The 14,332-nt window shown below is 40.3% G+C and overlaps 1 protein-coding gene and 1 pseudogene across 2 annotated transcripts in view; both read left to right on the forward strand.

Moving 5' to 3' along the window:
• The window catches only part of LOC146464313 (uncharacterized), a 205,964-nt gene that overhangs the window by 121,956 nt on the left and 69,676 nt on the right, over nt 1-14,332 (forward strand). The window lies entirely within an intron of this gene.
• LOC146464318 (uncharacterized) lies at nt 2,600-7,041 on the forward strand (annotated as a pseudogene). Its single transcript, XR_014868525.1, has 3 exons — nt 2,600-2,700; nt 3,385-3,636; nt 4,593-7,041. The product of XR_014868525.1 is annotated as an uncharacterized LOC146464318 (transcript).

Raw genomic sequence — 14,332 nt, forward strand, 5'->3', positions numbered from 1 at the left:
CAATTGTACAACTAAAAACCAGACAAAATATGTACAATGCGCTTGTAACGCCCTATTTTAATTACTGTATGGGGCAATATTGGGAAGGGTTTAACTGACAAACTCCAAAAGCCACGGGATAGGGCTGCTAGAATTGTAACCTTTTCTAGTTATGAGAACTATTCAAGTGATCTGTGGGATGAACATGGTTGGGAAAAGTTAAAATTGCAAAGATTAAAACAGCTGGCTGTTGTTATGTATAAAGTCCACAATAATATATTTCCCCACCGCACTTGTGTCGAATTTCTACTAATGTTTCAAGTATACATTCCTATAACCTTAGAAAATCCTTGTTCAAATTGCTATATCCCCAGACCAGGAACTGAGTCTGCAAAAGGGAGTCTACGCTATAGGGGATCTCTTCTATGGAACAAACTTAAGATTCCCTTAGAGATTAGGCAGCGGCCCAATTCAAACCATTCCAAAATTTAATTCAATGGGAAAGATTTTTTGTGACAAGTTTACTCAGTGAAAATTAACTTTGAAAGTTTTATTGTATTGGTCTTTTAGGTTAGGCAGTTAGGTAACTTGACGAATTTTAGGCTAAATTTACACGACTCCTAGGGAGACCATGTAACATGATCCGATTTCGTGTATAAACAATATTGATTAATTGATTGATTGATTGATTGATTGATTGATTGATTGATTGATTGGTTGATTGATTGATTGATTGATTGATTGATTGATTGATTGATTGATTGACTGATTGATTGATTGATTGATTGATTGATTGATTGATTGATTGATTGATTGATTGATTGATTGATTGTGAAGAATCTTCATCTGGAAAAACTAGCGTAGTTATTATTAGCTGTTCCCATTGCGTAATGGTTGGATTCGAAAAGACTCTGAAGATCGATCTCTCGCTATAAAAAGAAAAGATAGCTCTCGAAGAGCTTTAATGATACTTTTTGAGCGTTTTTATTACAATAGAATTGGTAACAAATGTTTAATCTTGCTTCGTGGAAAAAAATTCAAAGCGATAGTTATCTCATTACTTGGTTTTATGCTAACATTCGTTGACGACCATGTTGGCTCAATTGCTGGAGCACCGGACTACCGTGCGGGAGGTCGTGGATTCAAACTCCGGCCAGACCAACACTCAGGGTCTTTAAATAACGGAGAAAGAAATGCCTTTGCTCGGACATCTGCAAATGGTTAGATTTTCTAGTCTTCACAGATAAGAACGATAAAACGTAGGCCCCGTCACACAACCTTTGTTTGTAAATCACCCTGTGGGACCGAAAGAACCCACTCACTGTTCGCAAAGAGTAGGGGACGTAGTTCCTGGTGTTGTGGTCTGGTCTTTGTGTGTATACTCTCATGGTTGGGTGGGTAAATGCTCGGAGATATTAGCTGCAATCAGAGGGTAAATAAAGATATGATGATGATGACGATGATGATGATGATGATGATGATGATGATGATGATGATGATGATGATGATGATGATGATGATCGATATAAATATGGCCGTGTTAGTCGAATGTCACAACTTTCACCTCTCTCTTATGGAACAGATGATGGATAGAACTTTCCATTGAGTACGAGCCCCTTTTGGAAGTTATTGCTCTCAACATGGGTCCAATCGCATTTGCGATAAATGCTAAAAGTAGGCAAACTTTGTTCTCCCAGATTTATTACAGTTATTAAAACCTATGATGGCAATACATCATACTATAAACATGAAGAGTCATCGTTTATAACTAACGAATTAGGAGATTTTGAATTATCTGTATTCTCCAGAACGTACAAACTAACAGCTGCATTTCTTGCAAAATTAACAGTCTCGCTAGTGGGTTTCGAGCACAGGATCAGGGTGAGAAAAATTCGAGACATAAAAATGAAAAATATTACATTTTTCCATTCGTACAGATTACTTGGGCTAAAAGGCCGTACTACCAGATCATGGACATAGTTTTTACTTCTAGAAACAACCTCACGGTGGGTGAGAAACCTATTATACGACATGACGTAATACAGTCTTACATCACAAAATAACAGCTACTGTACGTATCCACAGTACTGATGAGTCCTGATGAAAATATGCTATCACAAAGAATTACACTTTGTTAACTAACTCCTGTAAAGATCATGAGATTGCAGCACTTGTACATGTCTTATTTTCTTGTTGATTTGTTTGTTCAAGCAAAAATTTGTTCTCTTTGAAGGTTGGACGTTTTGTACTTTAAACATTACCTTGCAGAAAGTATATCATGTGATGCAAGTCCATGCTTGAATGGAGGAACCTGCTCTACCAAGGAAGGGGGAGGCTACAGCTGTCAGTGCAAGAGCGGATTCAGTGGCAAAACATGTGCGAAAGGTAAGGCGGGGAATTTGATGACTGTTGTTTAACACTTTTGTAAACAGTTTTAAGCTGGAAAAAGAAGCATTGTTGTTATTACTTGTTAAAACATAAAGGGCTGATAATAATTAAAAAAACTTAAAGTTCCTATGGGTTTCTCGTTTTTATGCCTTCACTTTCCATACAAAGCGCTTGCAGGGTCATTGGCCTCTCGATCTCACCTACATAAAGGTTTGGGAAAAAAGACTTAATTATGGATGAGGCAAAGTTCCTGCTACTGGAAGTTGCGTTCTGTGCTCTTAATCAGCTTGGCTGGTTAAAATTAAAACAACGCAGGCACTTCCATCGCTGCTTGTATGTTTATAAATGCGTGAATGAATTACATCTCATAAATTAAAATTATCAAGAAACAGCGATGTACATAGATATAGCACACGCTGCAAAGATCATCTTAGACTTCCATCAGTAAAACGTAACTGGGGCAAACAAACAACCTGTTACCATGTCTTTAAAGACTGGAATGCCTTGGACAGTGACTTGAAGAACTCTAACACCATATGTCAGTTTAGAAAAAAAATTTAAATCTTTTTATCGATAGTTTACTTTTATACTTTTTTAATATTTGTCATTTGTGTAGTGGCCTTAAATAATTTAATGTTATTTTGGATCAGGACCTCTCTGTAGATCACCCACGGGTGAGAGAGCTTTCCTGTTTAAACATTATTATTATTATTATTATTATTATTATTTTTAAACTATTGAAAGTGAAAAATGAAGTAGGAAATAGAGCAGAAGAGGAGAGAAGAAGAATATCGCGTTGAATTTTTATAAGCTTTGTATTTTTAGGCTGGATAATGCAATGTAAACTGAGAATGTCTTGAGTTGTTATCCATTTCACGGTATAAATAGTGCGCAAAAATTGATGTCCAATTATGTTATTGAATTATATTGCATGCAACCATTTTTGTACAGTACGCATAGTATAAGGAAATATTTTGTGCCTGTCCCTTTAAATCGTGTACTTTTACTTTTGTTTAGATGTTCTCAATGCATCCTTCATTCTTGGAGACCTCGACAGCAAGTACCTGGACCAACTGAACTCTTATTTGGCGCCAGTCCTCCAGAGTTCATCCCGCAGTAGGTTTGTGAAGTGCTGGCATGCTGAGACAGATGGCTGGGCAGCATCTACATTTCACAGCAGATGTGATGGAAAGGGCCCCACTGTTACTATAATAAAAGTCGACGACTACATATTTGGTGGATACACTGACGTGTCTTGGTCCAGTCCTCGTAAGTATCATTTGACAGCAGCAAGAGTTATACTCAGTAATTTAATGACTTAGAAATAGTTTCACAGAATAAGGCTAATTCAGATCAGCTGATTCGCAATAGTTCCATGTCAAAGTAAACGTTCAAATAACTTAACCAGTGCGTTGCGTCCCACCCAACCCCTCCCCCCCCCCCCCCTTCCCCTGCCCCCCACTGGAGAGAACGTTTTTTTTTTTTTAGTTGTTTTAAGTGGTTCAATTATGCGATTGGTTTTACTGTACCGCCTGTTTTTGCATAGCTATCAGCTAGTTTGTCCATAGAGGCCGTGTATACTCTACGGATTATTTGACTGTGCGCACGCGTGCTGTTCCTTGCCGAAGCAGTTAGTTGCTGTGTTTTGCTTGAGTTTTGAAAGTCCGTGTTTTCCTAGTTGTTTTTGTTCCTTTTCCTTTGCATATCATCTTTTACAATTCCACTAGACCCCGAATATCTACCCTCTGAGCAACAATGGTGTCATGGCAAATTTACTATCTTTGGTTCCGAATGGGACAAAAGAAGCCGCTCTATAGACACCTTGAACATTCCAAGTGCAGTATCTAAAATGTTTTTGATCTACTTACTTCACGGCCGAAGTTTCCTGGTTTTTCAGGCGGCGAGGATCGGACGAAGAAGGAGACTGGGCAAACAACAGAAATTTGTCACTCCCGACCCAGTCTCCTCGTAATAAGTGGACCGTGCACAAATGTGTATTGAGAATTGTTTTTCTCACAACTTTCTTTGAACTAAGAATTTAAAAAAAAATTAAACAAATGAAATCGTTGACTTTAAACCAACATGCCTGTGGCTATTTCGTATTTGGTCGATATGAAAGGATGAGAGTTTGTAAGTACGTAATCATGCGAATTTATAACTAAGAAATATCAACAGGTACACATGTTATTATAATACTAAGCGAAATGGTTTTGGTTTTTTCCTAGGTACTTGTACTTTTGCTTCATCCAGTAAATCATTTATCTATTCACTGCATAACATCAATGGATACGCTCCTGTTAAGCTGCAGATCTATCATTGGTCAAGCAGGAAAGCTATATACAGATGCCGTCGTTACGGACCAACGTTTGGTGGCGGACACGACATCTACATATCAAACGACGCAGGGAGCAAACAAGATTCTTACACCTGGTGTGGCTGGTCTTACCGCCTCCTCAAATGGTATTATTATGGTCGTCGCTGTACATTTTATGCAGGAAGCTTCAAGTTCACTCCCACTGATGTTGAAGTATTTTACGAAACAACCACTTAGGACAAACAAACAAACAACAAACTTTGCCTCCCGTTAACCGACCGACCCTTGAAATATTTAAAGTTCAAAATGTTGATGACGCTCAGTGTTTGTACTTTTTAGTTCTCTCAATCTCACCATAGTATCTCCTCTTTCTTCTTCTGAGATCAGGATCTTTCATTATTTATTTATTTTCTTTTCTAGTTAACCGACGGCACAGTATGTTTGGTTTGCCGTGAAAGGGAATGGCAATATAGGTTAATTGGTTCTAGCCACAGAGAAGGCGTTATTTATTATTTACTTTCCTTTTTTGTGTTTTCCAGGCGAGAGGAGGAAAGTGCTAGGCAAGCGCGGAGCGCGAGTCACACTCTTACCGTCGTGCGTGACGTGCGGAACTCGCTCGCCTCGTACTTGCCTCCACTCGCCTAAAAAATGTAAAGAAAATGACACATGCTCAGACTAAGTGGTGCAAAACACGGAGTAACGAAAGAAATATCTAGTAGAGCGAACAGGGCATACACACTGAGTGGACCGCTCTCCACGCCAGAGCATTCTGGGTTGATAGCTGTTCATTCTTGTTCTGCATTATTCTTCCAGTGGTCCATAAATACAAAAGGTAGAACCGTACTTTGTACAGATAAATTGTAGTTATAATTCCACTACAACAATATTTACTATGTGACCCGAGAACACGCAAAATATGACAGTGCAATACATTATAGGATCCCGTACCGTACTGTAGCTCCCTGGAAATCACATAGCTCTAGAATCTCCCTACGGTGGCAGAATTGCCTTAGATGATAAAGCCTTACATGTTTTGACAAATCATAGTCGCTGAATTTTTACTCATTGCTTGTACTTTATGCAAGTGGTAAAATATCGGCCTGTATTATATCTAAAAATCCAAGAATAAGGTACATGTACCACATGGATGCATTGCTGAGTAGCTTTTTCTCGAACATCTTTCGCTGCTGAAATAGAATAGACGAATTTACATGACTGTGTGCGTAGCCTTGAAATAGTTGTCGTTGTCCTGTTGTCCAATTTGTGCTCATGGTTACAATGACGTGAATCTAAGTTTAAAGAAGAACGTGGGAACACGAAAGCAAATTGTTCTTTTTCTTTTTGATCTTGAACGCATTTTGCTTCTTAAGGACGGTGCCTACTTTTGTTGCTGCGCATACGTTCCGCGCATCTCGAGATACTCGGTTTCCTATCGGTGACGCCTACTGATACAGAGATATTTTTGCGCGGTTTAAAGCTATGCGGAGAAAGCAGAGCTTAGCAAGTGCTCTTGGTACATAAAAAGAAAATTGGGAGTCACTATGCATTTTCAGAGACAATAAAAATTCGATTTGATAAAAAAAAAAATGACATACATTGCTTTGTATTTTAGCACTTTTTAGAATTGTGGTTTCTTAATTATCTCTAAAAATTGCGTGGTTACCCCCAATTTTCTTTTTGGATTCCAATAACCCTTTCTAAGATCTGCTTTTACCGCACAGTAATAAACTGCGGGAAAATATAATACCTCTGTATTAATAGCCACCGTTCTTAATGATGTTCCAAGATAATTTGTTCCCTTTGTACAAATTGGACAGGTTGTAATTATTCCAAATTAAAGAAGATCAGATAGTGAGAATATTGGTTTCTGAATGACATTTACGTTGGTGTCGCCATAATGCTTTACTGAGGTCTCTCTGCGCAGAACTTAAATAGACTAAATACGTTTTTCCTTAGGCTCTTCCAATTATGCTTTTTTCCATTAAATCGTTCATGTAGTCGCTCTTTGGCATCAATGGCTACGTTCTTGTTAAGCTTGAATCAATCTTTTTAAAAACTGTACTCTTCGCTCCACATTGTACGCACATAGCTCCATGGATAAGGAAAATGACAGCAATGTAAATATTATTACTTTTACTTTTAATTTCAGTATTAGATAAATTCTTGTATCTTGTAACTCTATAATCCTGCAGTTGAATAGTTTAACTTTAGGCTTAGAATATATGTATACGACAATGAAATGATGTACTAAAAAAATTAAACCTTTAATTACATCCATTTTGAAATCACTGGTGATCCTGGGAATCTGATTGGTCCAAAATGGTGCAATTTATTCCCAAATTGCACCATTTTTTGCTCTAAATCGCATCCTTTCTTAAGCCCATCAAAATGGAAATGAACTAATTTGACTCTGAAGATGACTTCCGCTCAGGTTGTCGAAACGTCAGTCAAAGTCACCACAAACAGTCCTTCTCGGGACTACACTCACCCGGATGATCATCTGTGTGGAGTCAAATTGCACTCCACACAGTTCAATTACCAATATTAATTAGTGTTTTAGATTCCCTTAGTCAATTTGTTTAATTTTAGATTTAGGAAACCTTTTTATATTTAGGTGTCCACAGTTAGTAGAGGGGACTCCTCCCCTCAGCTTCACAACAATGGCACGTTAATAAAGTTATTGATTGATTCATTCATTCATTCATTCAATCTACTCAGTTCTTAACGGACGCGTTATGTACAGTTGTGTAAATTACAGACCAGCGTCTAGTGGCGGACACGACATGCACATAGCAGACAATGCTCCCACTCACACTTTTGGTATTCTTGATCTTGTTCTTCCTGGACATTTTCTGCAGAAACCGTTTTTTTTTCCTCCTGCTGATGTTAAAGTGGTCTGTGAGACAACCTCTTAAGGACTTACATTACATATTTTTAGTTATTCAGGCAGCTTCACACGACCTTACAATGGTTATATTGAGTTGTTAGCTGGTATTATTTTTTTTTTGAAATAACACATTTGGGTAAAGAGATTCAGATCTTTACCGCCAGTTATCTTAAAGTGTATATTTATCTCCCACATGGGGACTAATCTGATCTGATTTCAGAGCCTAAGTAGGAAAGGCTTATTAGAAAGTGAAGATTAAGGTGATTACCGCGAAATAGAAATGGTGGAGAAAATGTTCTCCCTTTCTTTGTTTGTTGACTACTATGCGTTGTAATATATTTCCACTGGGTTCCCCTGAAACAACGCCCTGGCTAGGATAAGATGTGGGAGAATCAACCTCTTGGTGATCACTCCCATGGTAACTCTGGCCGGAATCCTAGAATAACTTCAACTAAAGGTCCTGGATGCAACCTCCTCCCAAAACTCAGAAAGCACTGCGTCCAAATTGTATACAGACAAATTTGTTTATCAGTTATACAAGAATTTAAAGCAACGGCGGACAGAAAGGCCTAGGGGAACGCTTTTGGAAAAGAGACTGATCATTGGAAGCTTTGTACGCAGCAACCACATCGGGCGTGATACTAGCTGACGCACCACTCACTACCACAGCTGCTGAGGCATCAGGAAGTAAGGTGTCTAAGGTCGCTGTGATAATCTACCATGTTGGAGTGTGCCCATCCAACATGACCAGCGGTAGACTCCCTGAAGACGCCGAGCAAGAAGAGGGTGATAGAACAGCCAGCGAAATAAATACCTAGTACCGGGGTTTATCTTTAATAGTCCGCTTGAGATTGTTAAATAGCGCTCCAAATTACGGACTGGAAACACGATCAGGTTGTCACAACGCTTGCCCGTAAACGTATTTACAGAATCTCCAGGCAATGTCTTCCCGTATGTGTGATTAAACAACAAACCCGAAGATTGAGGGAAGAACAAAACCTTCCTAGACAGGATTCTTTCAAGGTCTGAGGATCGGTCTCCAGAGAAAGAAATCAATAGAGAAAAAACAAAGATCTCTACTAGGCAAATAAAAAAATGTGGGACGACCCTGGAGAACAGATCTTACATAAAATGTATTCTGCCAAGCTTTGCAACTTATCCAAGAAAAACGGGACTGATTTTTTTAGGGCGGACCCTGCACTTAGCTTTGTTCTTCCTTAATCGACCTCAGGTAACTCTTAACCAAAGAATGTGAGACAGGGTTGTCTATATCTAATCTATCATCCCATTTCCTGCCCAATCCATCGTCACTGAAGATAGCTAGAAGCTTTCCAATAAGAGTCTCAACAGTTCCGGCGGATAATCTTGACAGGCAATCACAAGTGCAGGGGTTTTATTCACCCGGTTCCGGACAGAAAGTTTTATGGATCTTAGTTCTGCCGTTGCTGTCTTTCCTGACTAAAAACTTCAAGAGATCTTCCGGAGATGCAGGGTAGCGAGAAAATTAAGTAGTTCGCGATAAAGAGACGTCTTCTGTTTTTCGTAAGGTTTAGCTTATTTACATCGGTTGAGATCCCCGAGTCTGTCTTTGATGGACTTAAAATCAATCTCGAAAGCGATGGGAGAGCTTGCAGCAGTTACAGACTCCCTACTGAAACCGCATCTCTGGCAAAAGTTGTAGATGTCATCATTAAGGTATGTGCATTAAGGGCAAGGATCGGCTGGTCTCCAAATCCGGGAACGACAATTCTAGACACAAAAACGAAAGAAAACATCATACACTCCAGGCTACTCTGAATACCAAGAGATCCCACTGCAAAGGGCGAGTTGCATAATTTTCATTGGCGAACGGAAAGAGGAGGATACCTGATTCGCCCTTCCTGCCGAGTGTATGTGCTTCTGGGCATGAGTAGATAAGGCTGGCAACCAAAACGGGAGGGGGAAAAGCCTGGGGACGACAATACTAAAGTTGAATCGTGACTTTAGTAAGAACTTTAAGACTGGACCAATGAAAGCAAATGGCGAAAAGACAAAAGCGTTCTCAGTGTGGTGAATGGAGTAGGCAAACAAATTTAATAACTGCACAGAATTGCGGAGGTAAGAACGGCGTAAAGCGTCGAAGTGGGCGTCCCTGAAAATTGACTTAAACGTTGGAGTCCAAAGATATCAAATCCAAAGTACAAGGTCCAAAATGTTGCTCTACATGTCGCCAGGGTTACTCAGATAGCATACAATCTAAGTCCGGCAATACTCCCCCCCTCCCCCCTTGATTCTGCCAAGACTGAAGAAAAGGTAAAGAATAAATGTGAACATCCACCCGGGCGTTAGAAACGAGAGAAATTCCCGCCTTAAGGACGTTAATAAGAGCGTGAGCCTCTTAACTGCGATCGGAAGATGTCGCATTTCCGATTGCCAAAAATCGCGAGTCGTGATAGATGGACTACCAGTGGCGCTAATTACTCCACCCCAAGTGAAATCTGAAGCATTGCTGAAAACTTTGAGGTGGACATGACGTTCGGGCAGCCACGGGAGGTAACCTTCCCATGAGTCAAGTAAACGGCAGTAGCGGATCTCTTGTCTAAGATCACATGAAGCTTTGACTAAATGGGACTACATTACCGCACAACAGACTAAAATAAATCCACGAACAGACTCGCACGAATTCGGCCAGACGAAACTTAAAAACCAAAGATTTTGGAACAATAAATTGAACAAAGTACTAAGAGAAAAACTCGTTAATAGTAAGATCCCACGAGACAAAACTCGCCATAGTAACCAAATTACACGAGACAAACTCAGCATAGTGACTAAATTCAGCGGGAGAAACTCGCTGTAAAAAAAATTCCCACAAGATAAGCCTAGGGAAAGTAACATCTAAATTCCGCGAGACAGACTCGCTGTAACAACTTAGCCGCGAGGCGAACTCAAAATAACGTTAACAGGAAACTCCGTGGGACAAAGCTCGTTTAACAGCAGAAACCCGGCACATCGTCTTAATTCCGTGAGGCATACTCCCTATGGTACTTGACTCAACGAGACAAACTCGAAAAACAGCAAAAATCGAGCGAAACACGCGCGCTGTACGAACTAAATTCTGCGAGACAAAGTCGGCTATCAGCTGAAACACGCGAGACAAACTCGGCATAACAGCTGAAACACGCGAGACAAACTCGGCATGACAGCTGAATCGCGCGAGACAAACTAGGCATAACAGCTAAATCACGAGAGAGAAACTCGGCATAACAGCTGAATCACGCTAGACAAACTGGGCATAATAGCTGAATCACGCGAGACAAACTCGGCATAACAGCTGAACAACGCGAGACAAACTCGGCACAAGAGTAGAGTAATGCGAGACAGACTCGACATAACAGCTGAATTACACGATAAAAACTCGCCGAAGGAACTAAACTTAGCGGGGTAAGCATGACATTAAAACTAAACTCCGCGAGACAAACTCGCTGTAACAGTTTAGAGCGGCGAGACAAACTCACAATGAGGTAACAGTAAATCCCGGAAGGCAAAACTCACCCTTACAGATAAGTTCCGTAAGACGACCTATTGGGGGGGGGGGGGGGGGGGAAGGGGGGAAGACTGAACACTGCAATATACACTATCTGCACTAGACTCCAAAGACAAACTAGGGAAACAGAGCGGGCGAGGCACACCCGCTGTAAAACTTAAGTCTGCGAGACAGGCCCGACATGACAGTTAAACCACGTAGAACAAACTCGCGGAATCAATCGGAACAGCCATAAACTGGCGAGGTGAACATAACACGACAACTAATTTCGGCGAGGCGAAACGCAGGAAACGATGGCAAAACATCCAGATACTACGAGGCAGGTAGGCAAAGGTTCCGCGAGACGCACAAACTCAATAACTAAATTCGGCGAGACTGAAACACGGCAAAGCAGCAAAATTGCGCGGAACAAACCCAACGTGAAAATTATAGCGAGGTAACCAACTTGCAAAAGTCGCAATAAAACAACCTGATACCGGAAAAAAGAATACCCATCATGTCGGCAGCCAAACGTTCAATTGGCGGAGCTTGAACTTGAACTTGTGCCGGCTGGTTCCCTTGAGGTGCTTGAACGGGAGCGACTGGGACGTCAAGAGCTTGATGAACTTGAGCAACATTATCGGGGGTAACTGGAACTCGCGCCATGAACGAAAATAAAGTGAAGTAGGGGCAGCGATGGATTAGTAGCAAAAGCGAAGCAACATGTCGGTCGTCGCTTTCTAAAAAACTGAATAATGTGAAAACCAGTGAAGGAGGTTGCGTAATACATCCCCTAGGACTCCATACCGCATGCCGAACGTGTGTTATCAGGGAAAAGGGGGTCATTGTATTCAAGTCGCCAGGAAAAAAAAATAAGGAATGTCATAAGAAAAAGATAGCTTATCGTGTCCGCAAAAGAGTTACGATCCACTCAATTTACTCAATTAGTGAATCGCTTGCAATATTCACTTCAAAAATGTTTTTTTTTTTTTAATTGCTACATCTGGCTGGTTGTAACAAAAGTTCCATAGACAAAGCACAACTTAGTAAGGTAAGAGATAAGAAAAGGCCACTTTCGGGAATTTCATTTTAACATAAAATTTATTTCATACATTTTAGTTCTGCTATTGTTGCCACTATAGATGTAGCATAAACATTAATCTTTACATCCTAACCTCCTCTGCCAGGTAAGTGCCAACAAAATTGCGGTTCAATGTAAAGACATAACTTTTGTCATTTAGTATTTTCTGGTCAATATCAAAATTTGATGTACAGAGTACAGTCAAACAACTTTGTTAGTGAATAGTCAGCAGATGAGTCTCAAGGGGAATGGAATTTTTTTACGAAAAATACAGTAATTTCTTATCCATTCAATCCCCCCAGTCTTGCCTCGCAACTATTCACTGAGCACTCATAATGTTTAAAGAGAAAATTAAATCACTTCCCATACTACAAACTGAATTGTTTTTCGAAAGCAACCACAATTACATGTTATCAGTACATATTATATTTATGCAATTAAAGCAGTTGCAACTATAACAAATGTTGTACTTTCTGAGTTTCAATTAAAGATTAGGATAGACGGGGGTGTGTGGGGTGGGAATGCGTGGTTGGAGAATAAAAAGCAGAGCTACATGTATGTGTACCATCTTCTGAGAACTCTCTGTTAAATATCATTTGCAAACTATTGTACACTTTGACTAACCCTTGCACTACCAACATCAGAAAGCTAATTCTCCTAAGTAAATAATAGCGGAGCTCCCGCGCGCGCCGCAAGGCGCGCGCGAGCGCAGCCCCATAGCTAAGAGAATTTGGTAAACCCATCACAGCGAGAAATTTTGGTTTGGTTATGACGTCACTTCCGTCCGACCGACCGTGCAACGTACGTACGTACGTACGCTCCTCCATGTAAACAATGTGAAATGAGACACTCAAACCTTGTGCTGCAAATCAGGTCTTTTTCGGCGGGAAAATGCATGGCCAACTGCGCTGCCGGCCGCGTTTGTTTGGCAGGAAATTGCATCGCCAGCTGCGTTTGAGAGAAAAAAAATAATTTTGAAGACGACGTGTACGACAAAACACAAACTCAATTTATGAATAAGTCTACAAATATGTAAAGCAAAGAAAGGGAGATAGAAAGAGATCGAGAAAACAGGCGACGAAGAAGCGAAATTCCACGTCAAAGAGAGCGATTGAGAGCGGTAGCAAACAGGCTAAACATGAGTGACGAACAAAGAGAGAAAGAACAGGAAAGTGTGCCGAAAAAACCCCGTGTTGCGGCACAGGGTTTGAGTGTCTCATTTCACATTGGCTTACATAAATGAGCGTATGTGCTGTAACCCGGGTTGTATTTCGGCGGGAAAATGCATGGCCAACTGCGCTGCGGGCCGCGTTTGTTTGGCGGGAAGTTGCATCGCCAACTGCGTTTGAGAAAAAAACAAAACAAAAAAATAATTTTGAAAACGACAAGATACAAAGTCAATTTTTGTATGTGACCAACAGCAGGAGAAAGAGCAAGGCAACTAGCGGCGGGAGAAACAAGTCGACTGGCACATCATCAGAATCTGGAAGTGAAGTCATTTTACCCCGATCCAGCGCCACGAAACGTTGGATTTTTCATCTTGAAGTGAAACATTTCGCTCACTTAACGTTATAAAACGAACGGAAAAATAAGCAATGGAATAAAGGGACTGGTTATTCTCAGAAGAGGCGTGTATATTCATGCAATTTTGTTGACAGAACTTTGCTAGTTTGCTGGTTTGCAAGATATTGTTTTCTTGCAGTTTTGACACGCCGTTTAACTTAAGCTTAAGCTAATACTGCTAACTTCAGAACAGTATTTTGAGCTCATTTTTTCGGTCCATGTTGATTATTTTCCTTGGAGTTTTATTTTCTGATCTCGTCCAATTTTGCCGTCAAACAGCGGGAGAAAGAGCAAGGCGGATCGCGACGGGAGAAACAAATCGACTCTCTTAGCAGCTTTTAGAGGCGGCACTTCATAAACAGCCGCCGAATCTTGAAGATAAATTATTTTACTCTAATCAGTGTCTAATCCGGCGCGATGAAATGAAATTAAGATGTGATGGATTTTTCCTCTTGAAGTGAAACTCAACGTTGTAAACGAACGAAAAAATCAGCAATCAAATAAAAGGACTGGTTATTCTCCAAAGAGGCGAGTATATTCATGTGATTTTGTTGACAAAACTTTGCTGTTTTTGCAAGATATTTTTTTCTTGTAGTTTTGACACTGCAACTTGTTTAA

This window comes from Pavona decussata, unplaced genomic scaffold (genome assembly GCF_977016875.1).
Source record: "Pavona decussata unplaced genomic scaffold, jaPavDecu1.1 SCAFFOLD_165, whole genome shotgun sequence".
In the NCBI taxonomy this organism is placed as follows: Eukaryota; Metazoa; Cnidaria; class Anthozoa; order Scleractinia; family Agariciidae; genus Pavona; species Pavona decussata.